This window comes from Carcharodon carcharias, chromosome 21 (genome assembly GCF_017639515.1).
Source record: "Carcharodon carcharias isolate sCarCar2 chromosome 21, sCarCar2.pri, whole genome shotgun sequence".
Taxonomy (NCBI): Eukaryota; Metazoa; Chordata; class Chondrichthyes; order Lamniformes; family Lamnidae; genus Carcharodon; species Carcharodon carcharias.
The window spans coordinates 73438020-73460072 of record NC_054487.1 but is presented as its reverse complement, the minus strand read 5'-3'; the positions used below and the strand labels follow the sequence as shown (position 1 = coordinate 73460072).

The following is a 22053-nucleotide window of genomic DNA, read 5'->3' as shown; positions in this document are numbered from 1 at the left end:
GATCTGTGATTTAACTCTATGTATTTGCTTTTTCCCTTAATGCCGTGGCTAACAAAAGCGTGTCAGTCACAGTTTTAAGATTAACAATTGCCACTTGCAGAAGAGTTTCAAACAGCCCCCATTCTTCAGGTGAAGAAATGTTTCCAAATTTCACTCCGGAAAGTGCGAATTCTCTGATTCTCTGACTCGACCTTGATTCCCCGGCTAGAGGAAATAACTTCTCCCAATCTGTTCTGTTCTATCTGTTCCCCTCAATAGCTTGAAAACTTTTATCAAATCATCCTTTAACCTTCTAAATTCCAGGGAATACTGTCCAATTTGTTTGATCCCTACTTGTATTTTAACCCTTGGAGCCCAGGTATCATTCTGGTAAATCTGTGCTACATTCCTTCCAAGGCTGGTATATCTTTGCTAAGTTATGGAGCTTAATTTTACGTGCCCCTGGTGGGCCTGTTTCCCACGGGGAAGGGCACATAAAATGGGGTGGGTGCCCACCCTATACCCATCCTACACCCACCCTACACCCACCACCTTCCCACTCACCCCGGAGCTCACCTCCATAATACGGGGCAGGTGCAGGTGGGCACCAAAACAACTCGCCCTCCATATTTAAATGAATAACGAAGGGTTATTAAGGTTGTTATCAAGCTTATTGACCCTGACAATACGCTACCCACACCATGAAGCTTTTGGCGTGGGCAGCCGGGCGGGAAGGGGGAACCCAGTTTCTTCACTGAAGTGATGAAAGTGGGGGAAGGAAGGTGGGGGGAGTCGCTCTTCGGAAGCTGCTCTTTGCCAATCATGGGTGTGTCCCCCGCCTTAGGTCGAAACCCCCTTCCTTCCTACTCACTCCCTCTCTTAAAACCACCCCCTTCCCCCCAACCCCCCAGCACCCCTCCTCCTAGCCTACACAAATGGTCCAAGACTTACCTACTCCAGCGAACCATGGACTTGGTCTTCTTCTTCTTCTGCATCCCAGTACCACCCACTGATGCCTTCCTGGTGCTGCTGGGACTGGTGGAGCTCCAGAGGGTGGGACTTCCAATCCACTGAGGGGCGGAAGTCCCACTGGACTCTCAACAGTCTGCAGGGCTAGTCAGTGTTGAGCATGTCGACTCCATGCCGTTGTTGTTTCCGGGAGACGTGTGCCCCTGCACACCCCCTCACGCTGTATTATTCAGCCCATGGTGCCCAGAACTGTTCACGGTATTCCAGGTGTGGACTAACCAGGGCTTTGTATAGCGGAAGGATGATTTTAATTCCTGTGTATTCTGTTACTGCAGGTATAAAGGCCAGCATTGCATTGGCCTTTTTGATTATTTTCTGTACCTGTCCATGAGATTTTACTGATCTGGGTACCCCAAGACTTGAAATCTAGGCTTTCAATGAATAATGGTTACTTGGGCTCTAGGACAACAGGTGACCTTGGAACTGTGCACATTGATGGTCCACCCAGCATGTAAATAATAAAAGGGTGGTAAAAGAAAGAGTAGGGCCAATTAGGGGACTTGCATGTGGATGCTGGAGAAATAGCGGAGGTGTTGAATGAGTACTATGCATCTATCTATACAAAGGAAGAATTTGCTACCCAGGTCGAGGTGAGCAATTGATACGCTAGAAGAACGTACAACCAAGAAGAAGGAGGTGTTGGAAAGGCTATCTTTACTTAAAATAGATAAGGTACCAGGACCAGATGAGATGCATCCAAGAGTACTGAGGGAAGTGAGAGTGGAAATTGCAGAGGCACTACTGATAATCTTCCAGTCTTCCTTAGACACAGGGGAGGTGCCAGAGGACTGGAGAACTGCAAATGTTACACCCTTGTTCAAAAAGGGGTGCAAGGATAACGCTGGCAACAACAGGCCAGTTAGTTTGTCCTCAGTGGTAGGGAAGCTTCTAGAAACTACAGTACGGGATAAAATCAATATTCACTTAGATAAGTGCAGGATGATTAAGGAAAGTCAGCAAGGGTTCATCAAGGGAAAATCATGTTTAACTAACTTGCTGGAGTTTTGTGAGGAGGTACAGAGAAGGTGATAAAGGATGAAGAGTCATACAGACTCGAAACATTAACTGTGTTCCTCTCCGCAGATGCTGTTAGACCTGCTGAGTTTTTCCAGGTATTTTTGTTTTTGTTTCGGATTTCCAGCATCCGTAGTTTTTTGCTTTTATCTTAGTAATAAAGGAAATGCTGTTGGTGTGGCATATATGGATTTTCAAAAGACATTTGATACAATGCCACACCACAGACTTGTGGGCAAAATTCTAGGTCATGGAATAAAAGGAAAAGTAGGCACTTGGGTAGGAAATTGGCTGAGTGACAGGAAACAGAAAGTAGAGATAAATGGTTGTTTTTCAGATTGGAGGAAGGTTTGTAGTGGAGTTTCTCAGGGGTCAGTGTTGGGACCCTTGCTCTTCCTGATATATATTAATGACCTAGACTGTGGTATGCAGGGCATGATTTCAAAATTTGCAGATGATACAAAGATTGGAAATGTTGTCAACTGTAATGGGGACAGTCTTGAACTTCAAAAGGACATAGACAATTTGGTGGATTGAGCAGACAAGTAGCAGATGAAGTTCAATGCAGAGAAGTGTGAGGTGATTCATTTCAGCAGGAAAGATATGGTGAGACAGTATAAAATAAAGGGAGAGCCTCTAAAGGAGATGCAGGAACAGAGGGACCTCAGTGCACAGGTCATTGAAGATGGCAGGGCATATTGACAGAGCAGTTAATAAAATATGTAACATCTTAGGCTTTATTAGTAGAGACATTGAGTACAAGAGTAAGGATGTCATGTTGAACTTGTATAAGACACTAGTTAAGCCTCATCTGGAGTACTGTGTCCAGTTCTGGACACCATATTTGAGGAAGGTTGTGAAGGCATTGGAGAGAGTACAGAGGAGATTCACAAGAATGATTCCTGGGATGAAGAACTGTTGCTATCAGGATAGATTGGGTTTGTTTATCTTGGAGAAAAGAAGGCTGAGAGGAGATTTGATAAAGATATTCAAGATCCTGAGGGTTTTGGACAGAATAAATAGTGAAAATCCGTTCACAATCAAAAGAACATCAAGAACTAGAGGGCACAGATTCAAAATAATTGGCAAAAGGAGTAAATGTTATGTGAGGAAACATTTTTTCACTGAGATGGCAGTTGGAACCTGGAACTAACTTCCTGAAAGGGAGATGGCGGCAGGTTCGATCGAGGTATTTAAAAGGGAATTGGATTGCTACCTGAAAAGAGTGAATGTGCAAGGTTATGGGGATAAGGCAGGGGAGTGGGACTAGGTGGAATGCTTTTTCAGATGTGCCGAATGGCCTCCTTTCTGCACTGTAAAGATTCTATGATACAGGAGAGGAGGAAAAGGAATAAAATAGAAAAATAATTGTAGAGGATTATTCCAAGGAATTTTAAGAATCCCATCAGATTTTAAATGGAATGTCTGCGATGCCTGAGGGGTGGTAAAATCAGATTCAATAGTAACACTCAAAAGGCAAATAGATAAACACTTGAAGAGAGAAAAAAATACAATGGGCTAAGAGGAAAGGGCAGGTAAGTGACATTAATTGGATAGTTCTGTCATGATCCTGCACAGACACGATGGGTTGATGGGCTCAATCTGTGCTGCAGTCTAAGACTCAAAAGTAAACCAGACAATAGATTATTCTGTTCAAATAGAACACTGAGATTGACATGATGTAAAATGAAAAAATAAAGAACATGGGTAGAAATATTCCTCATATGCATTATGACTTAAGACCAGGGTTAAAAATTCATTTGCACTGTTTTTTGGGCACAAGAAATGAGAAAGGCCTAGGGAAGTTGGTGGTGGGGTTGGGTGGGGGGGGTGGGGGGGAGGAAACGGGGGTGGGGAGGTTGCACAGTGGGGATAGCAATTCGCGACCTGCCTGAGCCAGTTCTGTTAGAAGTGGTCAACACTCAAACGCGGTGCCCACATCTCGTTCCTGTGATTGCAGAGTGAGGCTGAACAGGCTCCTCGTTGCTGGCTTCCTTTATGCACTGTTGACTGCCTCTAGACTCAGCGAGGGACAGAGCAGAGTGTGCTGATAACATGTAGGGTAGCAAGTCTCCTCTGCTTAAAGACAGTGCATCCCTCTTCGAGGGAAACTACATTGAATAATGTTGTTAGAGTATAAAATATGGCAAATGGAACACCAGGCCAGAGAAAGTATGTGGTGCAGGGGGGTATTAATGTCAGAGATGGACAGGAGGATTGATATCACAGTTCCAAGGGGATGGGGAGGTGCAGGAGGTCCTCAAGCACCACTCTCAGAAGGCAGTGGGAGCAGTTGGCAAGGGCAGTCAATTCCCAGGATCTGGACATGAGGACCTGGCAACTGTCTCACAAGAAGTTCAATGACATCACGTGGGTGGTCAAAGTTAGTGAATGCATTTCCACATTACATCCCCAACCCATCACAGCACCAACATCTCAAGGCATCACCTCCCCATCACTCAGCCATCAGCAGTTCCTAGTACTGCAGGACTCAGGACTAGATGCTCCACCTCACTCTCACACATATTCCCAATGATGCCCAACTCACAACCAGTTTCCATTGCATCCACCTATCTCCAACTATTCATCTGTGACAGGCACAACACCCAAACCCAGTACAACACAATCGGTGACATTCTTCCCTATCTGTTACAGAGCAAGATCACCCTTAATCACCAGGAGCAGAACAGGTTGTGGGGGGAAGGGCGCCTGCACCTTCTGAGTCCTATGGAGAAGATGGTTCTATGCATCATGGGGCTGGCAGCAATGAAACCCATGGAATCAGCATTGTTGAAAACATTGCCGATGAAGGTATGTTCCTGTTATATGCCCCTTCTCAACTCCCAGTTCACCTTCATCCTGCTATCTGGCATGATGTGCAAGCTGCAGATGGCGTGAGCAGGACCTCTTGCAACCTCCTTCCCTCTCACCAACCTTTCTCTTCTGATTTCTGGTTTCCGGACATACAAGAACTGCCACCTGCTCAGGGACAGCAGGGCATGAGGAAGAGAGAAAGGAACAGCACATCTATAATGAAGACACGCTGTCACTTGATCTGAAACTCACAGCCACCAGCTTTAATAATGGCATTGCATCCACCCTGGGGGCGAGTATCACCACATGGCGCATCATCCAGTCCTGAATGGTCTGCAGCCAGGCCAGGAATAAAGTATGGTCCATATGCCATCTCTCTTGAGGGAGAGATGCAGGTGGCTTCTGCTGCAGATGAGGACCTTGATGGAGTGGCATGCAGGAAAGCGCTGATAGGCATGCACCCTGAGATGTTGGGCCACACAGCCACTTATCACTGTCAAGGAGCATAGAGGAGTGCAGCTCCAAGTTGGCAGGAGGCATTGCTCAGAGCTTGCCTATCCACAGTCTCTGCTCCATCTCCCTGTCGTGCTGCAGGCACAGGTACTTCCATTGCTACCCATACTTGTCACAGCCTTTGTGTGGACTAGGTCACCAAAACCTCTTTTACGGATGCAGCAATACTGGCTGAAAAATCCAGAATCTCACCACAACACCTCCAAAAACACTCCAGAGTACCTTCAGGCACATTACAATAGCAGACGTTATTCAAAATTATCTTACTTGCAAGTTGGGTGCCTAGTCCTCTAAGTAACACTGGTGCTGGGCCCGTCTTACAGCTTATCACTTATTTTTTGTGGAATGATGTGCAGATTCAGGCCTGGGTGCAGAGTCCAAAATGGTGTCACATCAGCCGGTTGGGCTGTGTAAATCAGGATAACATTCCTTGACAACCGCCCAGCGTACAATTGGGGTGCCCTTCTTGAGGGCCACATATAAATAGATGATGGTGCAGCATACCCAGGATGTTTACTACACACCAGTGTAGGTGTATAGGTTTTCTGGGCTATTTACTCAAAGAAAGTTAAGTGGCAGTCCTGACATTGAACATACATCTATGTACTATCTTTGATAGTTGCTGAATTATTTTCAGTTTATTCTTTCATGGGATGTGGGCAAAGGCCATTTCACAGTCAACCCATTGCTGTGGTTTTGAATCATGTGTTGGCCAGACCAGATAAGGATGGCAGATTTCCATTTCCTAAAGGACATTAGTGAACCAAAGGAGTTTTTACAACAATCAAGGATAGCTTCAGCTGCTGTGGTGGGATTTGAACCCTCAGAGCATTAGCCTGGATCTTGGGATTACTAGTTGAGTGACATTACCACTATGCCATCACCTCCCCAACACTGCACAGGGCAATCTCTTATTACTATTTTATGCTTTAAGCCAACTGCTGTTTTAATTTGTATTTGCACTGTAAACTATAATCTATGATTACTGCAGTTGGGTTGGGGCAGCTGTGACAGAAGAGGGCAGATTGCACTAATAGAAGCATTGATCTTTTCGTTATTCTCAAGCTTGATCCTTTTCTGCAATATTTATTTAGAATAATGGAAGGCAGAATCCAATATATTTACTGATTTTGGTGAATGAGTTGTCAGCACTTCTACATAAAGTACACGCTCCTTGTGTTGCAAGCTGCATATTATAACGTACCAAGCAAAATCCTGGTTAAAAAATACTTTGTAAACTGTGACCTACAGATATTAAATTGTAATATCTGAAAATTTTAATTTGGAATTCTGAAGACGTAATTTAATTTGTTTTACTTCTGCAAGCTCTTTTATTTTATATTTTCTACTCTGTAGATCTCATGGGGCAGGAATTCATTTACAGCTGCCATGTTCCACCAGTACTATGGCTACCAGTGGTTAAGATTGGGGGTTGGGGAAAATGCAGAGAGCGAGGGCACTGTTACAGCTCCATTGGGCTCCCAAGGCCTGACTGGTACAATATTCAGGCGAGTGGCCTGCCCACCCAGCTCAGGGGTAAGGCTGCTCAAATATGCAAATAGGGACCGCAGGCCAATTGTAAGACCCCAACTGCAAGTTCAGGTACAAATGGGTGAGGTGTTTACCATGCCCACTCTGCCTGGTTGCCACAGGCTGTGAAGAGGAAGAGGTCCCAAAATGGTATGTGAAACGCTACTTTTGTGGGGTGAGAAGCTGCAGGAATGCTCCTTACCCCTCCAAAACAATATTGTGGGTTGCAGCAGGCCTGGTCTCTCCCATTCTGCATTCAATTCAAGCCCACCCCTCCCTACCCCACAGGACCTACTTGAAGCTGGTTAGGTTGGCCTCTGCCTAACCACCTGATTTTTCTCCAAAGTTGACTAACCCGAGTGACAGCGCTCATTTGGTGCATTTAATTTATTGAGGGCCCAAACCTCTGAATATGGTTTGGGCCTCTTTGCTGACATTATCAGGTAGACAAAGTGGCGCACTGCCAACTTGGCTCCCATTTCAGGTGGGGGTTGCATTTCTCCCCACGCATGCCATTTTTTGTTTTATTTGTTCATGGGATGTGGGTGTCACTGACTAGGCCAGCATTTATTGCCCATCCCCAACTGTCCTTGTTCAGGGAGCATTTTAAGAGTCAACCACGTTACTGTGGGTAGGCCAGACCAGGTAAGCACAGCAAAATTCCTTCCCTAAAGGACATTAGTGAATGGTGATGTTCCTATTCACCTGCTGCTCTTTGTCCTCCTAGGTGGTAAAGGTCGCAGGTTTGGTGCTGTCAAAGAGCCTTGGTAAGTTGCTGCAATGCATCTTGTATATGGTACACATGGCAGTGGAAGGAATGAATGTTTAAGGTGGGGGATGGGGTGCTGATCAAGCAGGTTGCTTTGTCCTACTTGGTGTCAAGCTTCTTGATCCACACGTATCCAGGCAAGTGGAGAACATTCCATCAACCCGGCTTGTGTCTCATAGATTGTGGACAGGATTTGAGGAGTCAGGAACTAAGTTACTCATTGCAGAATTCCCAGTCTCTGACCTGCTCTTGTAGCCATAGCATATATACATGGCTGGCCCAATTCGGTTTCTGGTCAATGGTAACCCCCAGCCCTCAGGACAATCATTTGCTCTCTGTTTGCCAACATTACACATCACAGTGTGGTACAATTATGATTATGTGGGCAATGAATTCCTACATTTTTATAATTTCACAAGGCTTAACATACTGTAATTTACGATCTATTGTCTGTCTTCATATCTTCCTGGAAAACTCTTTAGTAATGTGGAAAGAATTTGTCAATTTGTTTCCGAATGCCTGAATAAGTCATATGCATGCAGATGGTTGTTCTTAATTATGTTTACATCATAGAAAATTACAAGTAAATGAATTGATGGATAGACCCTCATATAATTACTGAATTAAAAAAGAATTAGTGCCATTTTAAAAATATGCAGTACTTCATAAGAAGCACATTAACATAAACTGATTGTCCTAATAATTTTTGTAATCCTAAAGCTAAGTGAATGAAATATTAAATGAATTTTGCTGTGAAGCGCAGGTACCAGTATAGTTAATCTTATCTGGTTTTGAAGTTCTTTTTCCTTGAATAGGAAATACATTTTTCTACCTATACAGTCACCACAACAGAGAAGGTTGGAAAAATAAAATGTCAACAACATGGAAATAGAACACAGAGAAATGTCAAGGATGGTATTCATAGCTTTATAGCAATAACTATTCCAATACTGGCCTTATGTTGCTGACATTTTTTTTCACACTGTATGTTATTGCTTTCACGCTGTGAGGAGTAAAGAAATATATAAACGATGGAGAATGACAGTGAGTTGTTCATTCATTTCATAGTTTAATACCTTAAGTGTAGTTCCTATAGTTTTCAGATGTTCCACAAAAGGAATATCAGTGTATTGCAAAACATTTGAAATCATTGTTAAAGTCAATACTCCCCCAATAACATGAGGCTTTGTATACTGTCACTGAATACAGGCAAGCAAATAAACTTGCATTTACATAATGCCTTTCATGATCGCAGGATGGTACGAAGCATTTCATAACCAATGAAATACCTTTGCATTGTAATTACAATTTTTAAAAATTATTCATTTGCGGGATGCGGTGTCGCTGGCAAGACCAGTATTTATCACAGATCCTAATTGCCCTTGAGAAGGCAGAGAGTCTTTTTGAACCACTGCAGTGTGTCATTCAATGTGCTTAGTTGGGAGTTCCAGGATTTTGACCAGCAATGATGAAGGAACGACGATATATTTCCAATTTGGGATGGTGTGTGACTTGAGGAGGAATTTGAAGGTGGGGATGTTCCCAAGAAGCTGCTGCCTTGTCCTTAGAGATTGAAGGTTTGGAAGGTGCTGTCGAAGGAGATTTGGTAAGTTGCTGTGGTGTATTTTGTAGACGATACACACTGCTGCCACAGTGCATCAATGTTGAAAGGAGTGAATGCTTAAGATGGTGGATGAGCTGCCAATCAAATGGGCTGCTTTAATCTGAATGGTGTTGGTGTTCTTGAGTGTTGTTGGAGCTGCACTCATCCAGGTAAGGGGAGAATATTCCATCACACTCCTGATCTGTGTCATGTAGGTGGTGAAGAAGTCTTGGGGAACCAGAAGGTGAATCAGTCGGTGTAGAATGCTGAGGCTGGAACTTTCTGGTCCTACCCATAATGGGAAACATCAGGGGTGGGACAGAAAATTTGGAGAGGCAGCCAAAAGTCCATTGTCTTTTGGTGGGAATTCTGGTCCCGCCTATGGGCAAGACAGGAAAACCCCAGCCTGAGGGCAGAATTTTACCCTCGTCTCGGGTGGGCTCGGTGTGGGGGCAGGCCGGAGCAGTAGGGAAGCAAGTGTCCTGTGCTCAAAGACAGTGTATCCCTCTTCGAGGGAAGCTACATTGAATAAATGTTGTTAGAATATAAAATATGACGCAATTGGGGCCAGACTGTGATTTCACACTGGCGGGCCAATTGAGGCTTACCCAGGGTGAAACACGCACGGTAGCGCTCAGCACTGCCTGTGTGTTGGAGGGGTGCAAGAGGAGGGCAAGCATGCAAATTCACGCATGAGCAGGGGTGCACACTGGAAAAGCTCCCTGAGGCACAGAGCTGCCTCAGGGGGATGAACGGTTTTGAAATAGTTGAATAAAGTGTTGTAAGTTGGTAAAAAAAAAGTGACTCTGTCACATGAGCAGGGACTTGTTAGAAATTAGTATTAAAATTTTTATTTTTTTTAATGACAGATCGAAATGTCATCCTGCCCGTTGGTGAGGTTTTGTGAAAAATGCAAAGGGCGCCTGGCCATTTTGCCAGCCCACCAATCGTAAGGTCGGACGGGCAGCGAAAAATTTAAATCAATTGGATTGTCACTGGCCTTAATAGGCTTTTGAATTGTTGGTGGGAGTGTTGCCAACTCCCACACGCGCCCGCTGACCAATATATCGCGCGTCATTCGGGTCAGCAGCGCACCCACCCGATGAGTGAAAAATTCTTGTAGCCATAGTATTGCTACATAGAGAAAGCTATAGCTAATTTGTGCACAGCAAAGTACCACAAACTGCAGGGGCGTCAATGGCAATAGTGCTGGTGGTTGAGGAATAGGTGTTGGCCTGAATACAGGTGGTGGGTGTGGGGGTGGGTGGTAAGGGAGAGCTCGCCTCTATTTTTCAAAGAGTGCCACAGAATAGTGCTGGCGGAATTTAAGATCAATTCACAAAAAAACATCTGGAATTGAAAGCTGGTCTCAGTAACGATGACCATGAAACCGCTGTTGGTTGTTATAAAAACCCATCTGGTTCACTTTTGTCCTTTGGGAAGGAAATCTGCCTTCCTTGCCTGGTTTGGCCCACATGTGGCTTCCAGATGGGAAACAAATGCTGGGCCTTGCCAGTGACGCCCACATCCCATGAAAGAATAAAGAAAAAACATCTTTTCCATCCACCTCAGGGGCATAAGGGCCTTGGCTGAACAAGTCATCTGAAATAGGAAACTGTTGTCAAAGAAGCACTCCGTGAACATTGCACTGAACTGTCATCTTGGGGTATGTGCTCAAGCCCTAGTATGGGGGTTGAAACTTGTAACAGAGATGTGAGAGTGTTACCGCTAAACTGAGACGGATAGCAAAGGGTCCGTTTTAAGCCAGTCTTCTGATAGGAATGGTGGTGGGGTGGCATTAAAACTATGTCAGAGGCTGCTCCGGTATCCATCACAGGTTTTCCTATTTATATGATGTATTTTATGTTGGTGTATAATACTTGAACTTTAATAATTATACACTGAATGTTACTTTGCTGCTTTATTGCTGTTTTGTTTTTGTTAACATCTGGTGTTGTGTTACTTTTCAAGTGGTAGAATGGGGGGAAATAGTTTGGGAAACCCTGTAGTTGTCGTTCCACTGTAGGGGGTGATAGTGTGTGTCAGTTTCACCTCTGACTTCTGAGCGGTTCGAATCGCTTCCACTCCCTGGGTTCTAGACCCTGGACTTATTTGGGAGTTGTGACAAAGTGCAGCAGACAACTGGTTTTGGTGCAAGAAAAACTGAGTTTATTGAAGTCACAAATGAACTTATAACATTAGGATTACATTGAGATTATACAGACTTACAAAGTACACTTAGTTGAGAATGGGGAACACACGGCATAACGAGGGAAAATCACGCTACTAATCCCCTTACCCTTGTTCCACCCCCAAACCCTAACTAAATTGAACTAAGAGAGGTCAGGGATCATGCTCACCAACCCAGGGTTCCTTGACAGTTTGAAATCCAGCCAGGTAAGCTGGTTGCAGTTTTGGGGTATGCTCTTTGTGTCCTCTGGGGCCTGCCATCCCCACGTGGTCCTGGTCTGTGGAATCTGCGAAGGTTCTTCAGTTGAGTGGAGGACACAGTTGTGGGTGGTCGATCTTCGTGGAGGGCTGCGGTTGCGGCCTTGTTGTCTTTGGTTGAGCCTGCCACCCCGTGCCCCTTGCCATGATGTTGCCTGCGGGCCTGCAAAGCCTCCAGATCTTCTTGCTTAAACTCTGTTTCAACCGCTCCCAGCTGCTCACTGCCTGCTAGCTGGTTTCCCTCCCTCCTTCGTAACTGACTGCCCAGTTATATTGTCTTCTGAATTTCTTATCGGAATCCAAATCAAGGTTAGTTCTTTGTTTGACTTTGGTGGGCTTCCCCCGGTGATTGTTGTCTCGTTGTTTTTAATGGGTTCGCATGATGTTTATCATTGTCTTCCTGCCTAGTAACTAGTTTTGAACTGAAAGCCATTGTATGTGTGGAGTATTGATGGGTTTGCATAATTGAATTGATTGTGCCTTCCTGCCCTAGTAGTTAGTAGCGATTATTTATGCAAGATGTTGATGGGCTTCAGTTTCGTGTGAAATGAAGTCTTTCTCTGGGTTGATTGTATTAAAGGGAAGAATGCGTATTCTGTCTCCTCTCATTGTCTGGTTTCAAGCAAAGCAATCCACACTGCACCCAATAAGCCTGGGCATGTGTAGCCCCAGGCTTTCATGGGCCCAGCCTCCTGTCTACAAGGTTTTACATTTAACTCAACAGATTAAAAGTCCAAAAGTCATATCCTTGTTGATGATATGAAAAATGTGGGAATTTTGATAACCCTTCACCACCCAGTCTTCCACTTATCAGGAAAACCTTCCAGGATTAGTGTCCAAGAGTTCCTGAAGACCAGTCGTGCCCTGTTCTCTCCTCCCAGCTCACTCCAAACTGTCTGAAAATGTGAATAGTCAGCCAAAACTGGATCACTGGAGAGGGACAGGTGGGCAATCGGTTAAAACCCAGAAGCAAAAGAACATAAAACCAAAAGACAAATGTTCGATATACACTTATATTGAGTTGTTGTAACTGCAAATTGTTTTGAAAACGCTATTGAAAATTTAGCCGATATGAATTGATAGATTATTAAACCTGACAATGTGATTGACTGGCAAAGCAAACTGTGAATGTGCGGTACAAAAATTATAGAAGCTCGGAGCACAGAAGGCAGCCATTCAGTCCACCATGCCTGTTGTGGTGTCTTTGATGAACGGACCACAGGAGACTCAGCTACAGGTTACGATCGTTTATTCGAGCAATTGCAAGGAGGGCACCATCTCAATGCAGCTTGAGACAGTACTCTGCTAAACTACAAGTGTTCATCATATTTATACCTTATTGGTCACGTACAAGAACAGTTTCCAGGTTTCGATCTTGTCAACATATAGGTTTACATTAAACAGACAAGTCTCTGGAACAAATGTACATGCATCATCACTCAGGCAGAAACCGGCCTTTCTATCTAAGCTGGGACCATCTGTCCTTCCCCTAACTGTTGAAGAGCACACTTAATCTATGTTATTGCCATTCTCTGACTCCAGTCTAACTCCTCTATCATATTTACATTCTTCTTTGTCCAATAAGGCCTTGCTGATGCTCGCAAGCCCTGAGAATGTGCAAGGTTCAGCATTCTCCCTGTCACAGCCTGAACTTTAAATGTTAATTACTTAGCAACTGTGGTTTTGCATGCTGGGATATTTTAAGTCAAGTCCCTTGACCATTACTGTATTCCTTTATTTCCCCCTAACAATGCCCATACCAGCTCTTTGAAAGCACTATCGATCTTGTTTCACTTCCCTGCCCTTTCTCCAGAGCCCTGCAAATTTCTCTGTTCCAAGTAGTTATCCAGTTTCCTGATGGAAGTTAGAATCTGCTTCTACCGCCATACCAGGCAATGCATTTCAGCTTCTATTCTGAGAATTGGGCTAGCTGGGAAAGGTCACACCTTTACCTATCTACTGTTGTCATGAAGACTTGAGAATAGCGGGTGTTAAGGGTCCTTGTCACATCTACTCAAGCTTGGTGGTGTTGGCTGCTCCCTTAAGCAATCAGTGCTTGCCTTTATTTCTTTGGCTTTTCCTCTACTGCCACATGGTACTATACTGATTGCCGTATTCTTCACTGGGGATTCCCAGCGTGGAATGTCATCAGGCTGTCCAAGCAGTCTATCACATTAAAGGATTTTCACAGAAACACATGCAGGAAACAAAGCAGTAAAATAAAATCACTTCTAACAATGCTTACATTGAGTAAATTAAAGATTGGTGTGTACATATGGAGTGAAGGTAAAAGCTAAAATATTCCGAAAAATTATTTTCAAAATTATTTAAAAACTTAACTTCAAAGTTAACTCCACAAATATTATTTTTTTTCACGGCCATTTCTCTGCTCATCAAATTTTACTGGCTGGCTTAAGGAAGTTATGTTAACTTGTATAAAACAGTGGTTCAGCTCCAACTGGAGAATTCTGTCCAGTCCTGGGAGCCACACTGTAGGAAGGATATGAAGGCACTATGTGGCAGAAAAAATTCACGAGAATGGATCCAGGGATGAGGAACTTCAGTCACATCGATAGATTGGAGAAGTTGGCACTGTTTTCCTTGGAGAAGAGAAGGTTAAGGGGAGGTTTGCTAAAGGTGTTCAAAATCATGAAGGGTCTGGATAGAGTAGATAGGGAAGAAAGATTCCCATTGGTGAAAGGGTTGAGAATAACAGGACACAGATTTAAGGTAATTGGCAAAAGAAGCAAAAGCTGAGGTAAAATGTCCTCATGCAGCAAGTGGTTAGGATCTGGAATTCACAGCATGAGAGCGTGGTGGTGGCAGGTTCAATCGAGGCATTCAAGAAGCAATTGGATTATTATCTGAAAAGGCAGAATATCCAGGGGAGAAGATGACATTAGGTGAGTTGCTCCTCCAGGCAGATAGCGCAGACACGATGGGTCAAATGGCCTCCTTCTATGTTTATACCTATTCTGTTATCCGAGGTCTCTTCTCTTTTGAAAAAAGATGGCTGATGAGTGACCTAATAGAGGCATTTAAAATGGTAAAGGTGGATAGAGTGGATACAACGAGAATGTTTCCTCTTGTGGGGAAGAGCATATCTAGAAGCCATCGATATAAGTCCAATAGGGAATTCAGGAGAAACCTCCTCACCCAAAGAGAGGTGAGAATGTGGAACTCGCTACTACAGAGAGTGGTGAAGCGAAAAGTATAGATGCGTTTAAGGGGAAACAATACAAGCATATGGTGGGGAAGGGAACAGATGGTCATGATGGTCGATTTAGATGAAATAAGATGGAAAGAAGGTGAAAAAGACCAGCATGGACTGGTTGGGCCAAATGGCCTATTTCTATACCACATATCCTATGTAATCCTACAGTTTGAATACATTACTCTTACTCCTGATTGGACAAGATGTATATTTTTAAGGGGCTTCCAATAATCGAGTGGATGCAGGAAAGCTGAGGATCTCCTTGATTTCAGTGATTGCCAGCTCTGGCAGAGAGCACCAAGTGGCAGGATCAGTGCATGCCTGAAGGTGGCATATAGTGGTATTCACAGAATCACAGAATCACACAGTGCAGAACAGGCCCTTCGGCCCATCGAGTCTGCACCGACACGTGAGAAACACCTGACCTACCTACCTAATCCCATTTACCAGCACTTGACCCATAGCCTTGAATGTTATGATGTGCTAAGTGCTAATCTGGGTACTTTTTAAAGGATGTGAGGCAACCCGCCTCCACCACCCTCTGGGTAAAAAAGTTTTTCCTCACATCCCCCCTAAACCTCCTGCTCCTTACCTTGAACCTATGTCCCCTCGTGACTGATCCTTCAACTAAGGGGAACAGCTGCTCCCTATCCACTCTGTCCATGCCCCTCATAATCTTGTACACCTCGATCAGGTCGCCCCTCAGTCTTCTCTGCTCCAACGAAAATAACCCAAGTCTATCCAACCTTTCTTCATAACCTAAATGTTTCATCCCAGGCAATATCCCGGTGAATCTCCTCTGCAACCCCTCCAGTGCAATCACATCCTTCCTATAACGTGGCGTCCAGTACTCCAGCTGTGGCCTCAACAAGTTTCTATACAACTCCAGCATGACCTCCCTACTTTCGTAATCTATTCGTCGATTGATAAATGCAAGTGTCCCATATGACTTTTTCACCACCCCACTAACATGCCTCTCTGCCTTCAGAGATCTATGGACACACACGCTAAGATCCCTTTGTTACTCAGAACTTCCTATTGTTCATTGAATACTTCCTTGTCAAGTTACTCCTTCCAAAGTGTATCACCCCACACTTTTCAGGGTTAAATTCCATCTGCCACTTATCTGCCCATTTGACCATCCCATCTATACCTTCCTGTAGCCCAAGACACAACCTCACTGTTAACCACCCGGCCAATCATTGTGTCATCCGCAGACTTGCTAATCCTACATCCCACATTAGTCATCTATGTCGTTTATATAAATTACAAATAATAGGGGACTGAGCACAGATGCCTGTGGTACACCACTGGACACTGGCTTCCAGTCACTAAAGCATCCTTCTGTCATCACCCTCTGCCTCCTCCAACTAAGCCAATTTTGTATCCATCTTATCAAATTACCCTGTATCCCATGTGCATTTGTCTTCTTTATAAGTCTTCTATGTGGGACCTTGTCAAAGGCTTTGCTAAAATCCATATAAACTACATTAACTGCACTACCCTCATCTACACACCTGGTCACCGCTTCAAAAAAATTCAATTAAATTTGTTAGGCATGACCTCCCTCTGACAAAGCCATGCTGATTATCCCTGATCAAACCTTGCCTCTCCAAGTGGAGATAGATTCTCTCCTTCAGAATTTTCTCCAATAGTTTCCCTACTGCTGATGTGTGACTCACTGGCCTGTAGTTCCCTGGCTTATCTCTACAACCCTTCTTAAATAGTGGAACCACATTAGCTGTTCTCCTGTCCTCTGGCACCTCCCCCATGACTAGAGAGAAATTAAAAATTTGGGTCAGAGCCCCTGCGACCTCCTCCCTTGCCTCCCTCAGCAGTCTGGGACCCAAATCATCCAGACCTGGAAATTTGTTCATTTTTAAGCCTGCCAACACCTCCAATACCTTGTCACTCCCGATATCAATTTGCTTAAGAACCTCGCAGTCTCTTTCCCCGAGTTCAATACCTTCATCCTCATTCTCTTAGGTGAAGATGCATGTGAAGTATTCATTAAACACTTTAGCAATGTCCTTTGGCTCCACCCATAGATTGCCCCCTTGGTCCCTTACTCTTTCCCTGGTTATCCTCTTCCCATTGATATACTTATAGAATATCTTGGGATTTTCCCTACTTTTACCAGCCAGAGCTTTCTCATATCCCCTCTTTGCTCTCCTAATTGCTTTCTTAAGCTCCACCCTGCACTGTCTGTACTCCACTAATGCCTCTGCTGATTTGCTTCCTTTGTACCTGCTAAGAGCCTGTCTTTTCCTTCTCATCGTAACCTGAATGTATCTGGTCATCCATGGTTCCCTTGTCCCCTAGAGGGAACATGTTGAGCCTGTACCGCCCCCCCCCACCCCCATTTCCTTTTTGATTCATTGGACTAGTAATTCAGAGATGCACCACACAGTCCTTGTTGAGATGAAGTCCCATCTTCACGTTGAGGATACCCCTCATGGTGTTGTGTGGCCCTACCACCATGCTAAATGGGATAGATTTTGAACAGATCTAGTAATTCAAGACTGGGCATCCATGATACAATGTGGGCCATCAGCTGCAGCAGAGTTGTACTCAAACACAATCTGTAACCCCTCATGGCTCAGCATATCCTCCACTCTACCATTACCATCAAGCCAGGGGATCAACCCTGGTTCAATGAACAGTGCAGGAAGGTATCCCAGGAGCAGCACTAGGCATACCTAAAAATGAGGTGTCAACCTGGTGAAGCTACAACACAGGACTCTATGCATGCCAAACAGCATAAGCAGCAAGTGATAGACAAAGCTAAGCGATTCCACAACCAATGGATCAGATCTAAGCACTGCATCCTGCCACATCCAGTCGTGAATGGTGGTGGACAATTAAACAACTCACTGGGGGGGAGGCTGCACAAATATTCCCATCCTCAATGATGGAGGGCCCCAGCACATCAGTGCAAAAGATAAGGCTGGTGCATTCACAACAATCTTCAGCCTGAAGTGCCAAGTGGCTGATCCATCTCGGCCTCCTCCAGAGGTCCCCAGCATCACAGATACTAGTCTTCAGCCAATTTGATTCACTCCAGGTGCTATCAATAAATGGCTGATGGCACTGGATACGGCAAAGGCATTGGGCCCTGACAATATTCTGGCAATAGTACTGAAGAATTGTGCTCCAGAACTTGCCATGCCCCTAGCCAAGCTATTCCAGTACAGCATCTATCCGGCAAGGTGGAAAATTGCCCAGGTATATCCCATGCAGAAAAAGCGGGACAAATCCAACCCGGCCAATTACCACCCCATCAGTCTACTCTCGATCATCAGTAAAGTGATGGAAGGGGCCATCAGCAATGCTATCAAGGGGAGTTTGCTTAGCAATGACTTGCTCACTGATGCTCAGTTTGGGTTCCATCAGGTTCACTAATCTCCTGGCCTCATTACAGCCTTGGTTCAAAGATAGACAAAAAAGCTGAACTCCTGAAGTGAGGTGAGAGTGACTGCCCTTGACAGCAAGGCAGCATTTGACTGGGTGTGGCATCAAGGATCCCTAGCAAAACTGGAGTCAATGGGAATCGGGGAAAAGGTTCTGCTGGTTGGAGAACCTAGCACAAAGAAAGATGGTTGAGGTTGTTGGAGGTCAACCATTTCAGTTCAAGGACATCACTGCAGGAGTTTCTCAAGGTAGTGTCCTCGGCCCAATAATCTTCAGCTGCATAATCAATGACCTTCCCTCCACCATAAGGTCAGAAGTGAGGATTTTCGCTGATGATTGTACAATGTTCAGCACAATCTTCAGATACTGAAGCAGTACATGTCCAAGTGCAACAAGACTGGACAATATCCAGGTTTGGGCTGACAACTAGCAAGCAACATTCATGCCACATAAGTCCCAGGCAATGATCATCTCCTCCAGAGGTCCCCAGCATCAGAGATACCAGTCTTCAGCCAAATCAATTCACTCCAAGTGATATCAAGAAACAGCTAAAGCACTGGATAGTGCAAAAGCTGCGGGTCCTGACAATTTTCCGGCAACAGCACTGAAGACTTGTGCTCCAGAGCTTGCCATGCCCCTAGCCAAGCTGTTCCAATACAGCTACAACACTGGCATCTACCCAGCTATGTGCAAAATTGCCCAAGTATGTCCTGTCCCCAAAAAGCAGGATAAATCCAACCTGGCCAACTAAGTGCCAGGCAATGACCATCTCCAACAAGAGAGAGCCCAACCATCACCCCTTGAAGTTCAATGGCATCACCATCACTGAATCCCCCACTATCAACATCCGAGGGCTTATCATTGACCAGAAACTGAATTGGACTATCCATATAAATACTGTGGCTATAAGAGCAGGTCAGAGACTAGGAATCCTGTGATGAGTAACTCACCTCCTGACTCCCCAAAGCCTGTCCACAAAGGAGGTGAGAGGAGTCAGACCTGCATGGGAGCACCCTCCCTGAGCTGCTTGGTGGATTTGAAAAGAAGTGTGAGAGTGACATCACAGGAAAATAGTGAGTTGATTGGTTCTTGAGCAGCTGCTGTTAGGGACTGTGTTTCAACCTCAGTCGTTTTGAAAAATGTAAATTTCTAAACTAGCCCAGGGAAAGTAAGAATTTACCGGCACAGGAGAGGGAGCTGATTTATGAGTAAGAGCGAAGAATTTCTACTTTCTACTCATCTCCAGTTCATAGTTAATAGGACAAGAGTAAGATTAAAGTATGTTGAAGTAAGTAAAATTAACTAAAGTTAAAGTAAATAAAGTGATTTAACATTTTAAAGTTAAAGCATGGCAGAACAGCTCAGCCTAGCAGAATGCCCATCCTGTGGCACGTGGGGAGTCGTGGACACTTCTTGTGACACAGATGAGCCCATGTGCAGGAAGGGTCACTGGCTGCAAAAGATTGAGCTCCATATTTTAGAGCTTGAGCATTGGCTGGAGTCACTGAGGTGCATCTGTGAGGCAGAGAACTACCTGGATAATACATTCAGAGAGGTGATCAGGGGGCAAACAGGCAGATGGGAATGGGTGACCACCAGGCAGCCCAAGAGAAACAGACAGATAGTGCATGAGCCCCCAGAAGTCCTGCTCTCTAACCAGTTTTCCATTCTGGATATCGGTAAGGGTAGTGGATCCTTGGAGGAGTGCAGCAAGAGCCAAGCTCATGGCACCATGGGTGGCCCAGCTGTACAAGAGGGGAGGAAGAACAGGAGGGCAGTACCAATAGGGGATTCTTCAGTTGGGGGAACAGACAGGTGTTTATGTGGCTGTCAACTTGACTCCAGGATGGTTTGTTGCCTCCCTGGTTCTAGGGTCAATTATGTCACAGAGCAGCTGCAGGGCATTCTTGAGGGGGAGGGTGAACAGCCAGAGGTTGTGGTCCACATTGGTACTAATGACATAGGTAGGAAGGGAGATGTGGTTCTGCAATCAGAATTTAGGGAGCTAGGTAGAAAATTGGCAAGCAGCACCTCTAAAGTAGTAATCCCTGGATTACTCCCAGTGCCATGTGCAAGTAAGTGCAGGAATAAGAAGATAAGACAGATGAATGAGTTGCTGAAAAGATGGTGCAGGAGGGAGGGCTTTAGATTCCTGGGACATTGGGACTGGCTCTGGGGGAGATGGCACCTGTACAAGCCGGACAGGGGGATTGCATCTGAACAGAGCCAGGGCTGAGTTCCTTGCAGGGTGTTTTGCTAATGCTGTTGGAGAGGGTTTAAACTAACTCAGCAGGGGTGTGGGAACCAGCAGAGAATATTAGGAAGTAATACCAGGATGCACAAAATACTGGGAGAGGCAGATAGCACTAAAATAAAGAATAGTAAATTAGTAGATGGAGTCAGAGTAAGGGATCAAGTAATGAAGTCTAAATCAGGGTTACACTGCAAGTATGTGAATACACCGAGTGTGGTTAATAAAATAGGGGAGTTACAGGCATAGATTGCCTTGTGGGAATATGATGTTGTGGCGATAACGGAGGCCTGGCTGTTAAATATTCCTGGTTACAAGGTGTTTAGAAAAGATAGGAAAGGGAAAAAAGTAGGAGGGGTGGCGTTTTTGGTTAAGGAGAGTATTGCAGTATTGAAGAAAGGACAGAATCGATTTTGCTAGAGCTAAGGAATAAGAAGAGTGAAATTACATTGCTCAGTGTAATATATAGACCTCCAGCTAGTTGGAAGGATATAAAGGAACAAATCTGCAAGGAAATTACAGAGAGGTGTAAAATCACAGAGCAGTTATAATGGGGGTCTTTAATTACCCGTTGGTCCCTAATCGACCCTACTCCTCCTTTTGACACCCTTTTATTATTGATGTGCTTATAGAATATTTTGGGATTTCCTTTTATGTTAGCTGCCAGTATTTTTTGTAATCCCTCTTGCTTCTCATATTTACTTTTTCACATCCCTTATGAACCTTCTGTATTCAGCTCGGTTCCCAATTATGTTTGCTACCTGACACCTGCCATAAGTATACTTTTTCTCCTTTAACTTAATTTCTTTTTTCTTTGTCATCCAGGGAACTCTGGATTGGTCCTACCCTTCCCTTTTGAGGGAACATACCTTGACTATGCCCAAGCCATCTCCTCTTTGAAGGTAGCCCATTATAGAATGGGATAGTGATAGTGTAAGGGGTAGTGAGGGACAAGCATTCCTAGATTGTGTTCAAGAGAATTTCCTGCAGCAATATGTGTCCAGTCCAACAAGAAAGGAGGCACATTCACTTCTCCGCCTTTTGGCTAAGATCAAGTGTAGCATCTGTTCTCATCAGTTTAACATCTGATACATCCCCTACCTGGGGACCAAATATTAAATTGGGATTTTTGGGACAAGGAGATGGAACAGGGGCCTGCCCATTTCACTCCACGCATCAACCTGGTATTGCAGTGTCTCCAGGAATTGTGCCTTTCACAGAGTGAAAGCGAAATAGAAAGAAAAGGAGGCACTGCTAGTCCTGGTTCTTCGGAATGAGGTGGGCCAAGTAGACCAAGTGACAGTGGGGGAATATTTAGGGATCAGTGATCATTGTATCATAAGGCTTAGGATGACAGTGGGAAATGACATTGGCCAATCCACAGTAAGAATAATCAACTGGCGGAGAGCAGACTTCAATGGGGCAAGAACGGAGCTGGGTGGATAGGCTGGAACCAAAGGTTGGTGGGAAAAACAATA

The 22053-nt window shown here is 44.6% G+C and overlaps 1 non-coding gene across 1 annotated transcript; it reads left to right on the top strand.

Moving 5' to 3' along the window:
- Positions 1 to 21600: 21600 nt before the first annotated feature.
- LOC121293443 lies at positions 21601 to 21793 on the top strand. The gene has a single exon (XR_005946524.1). It is a non-coding gene; the product is annotated as a U2 spliceosomal RNA (small nuclear RNA).
- The last annotated feature ends 260 nt before the right edge of the window (positions 21794 to 22053 follow it).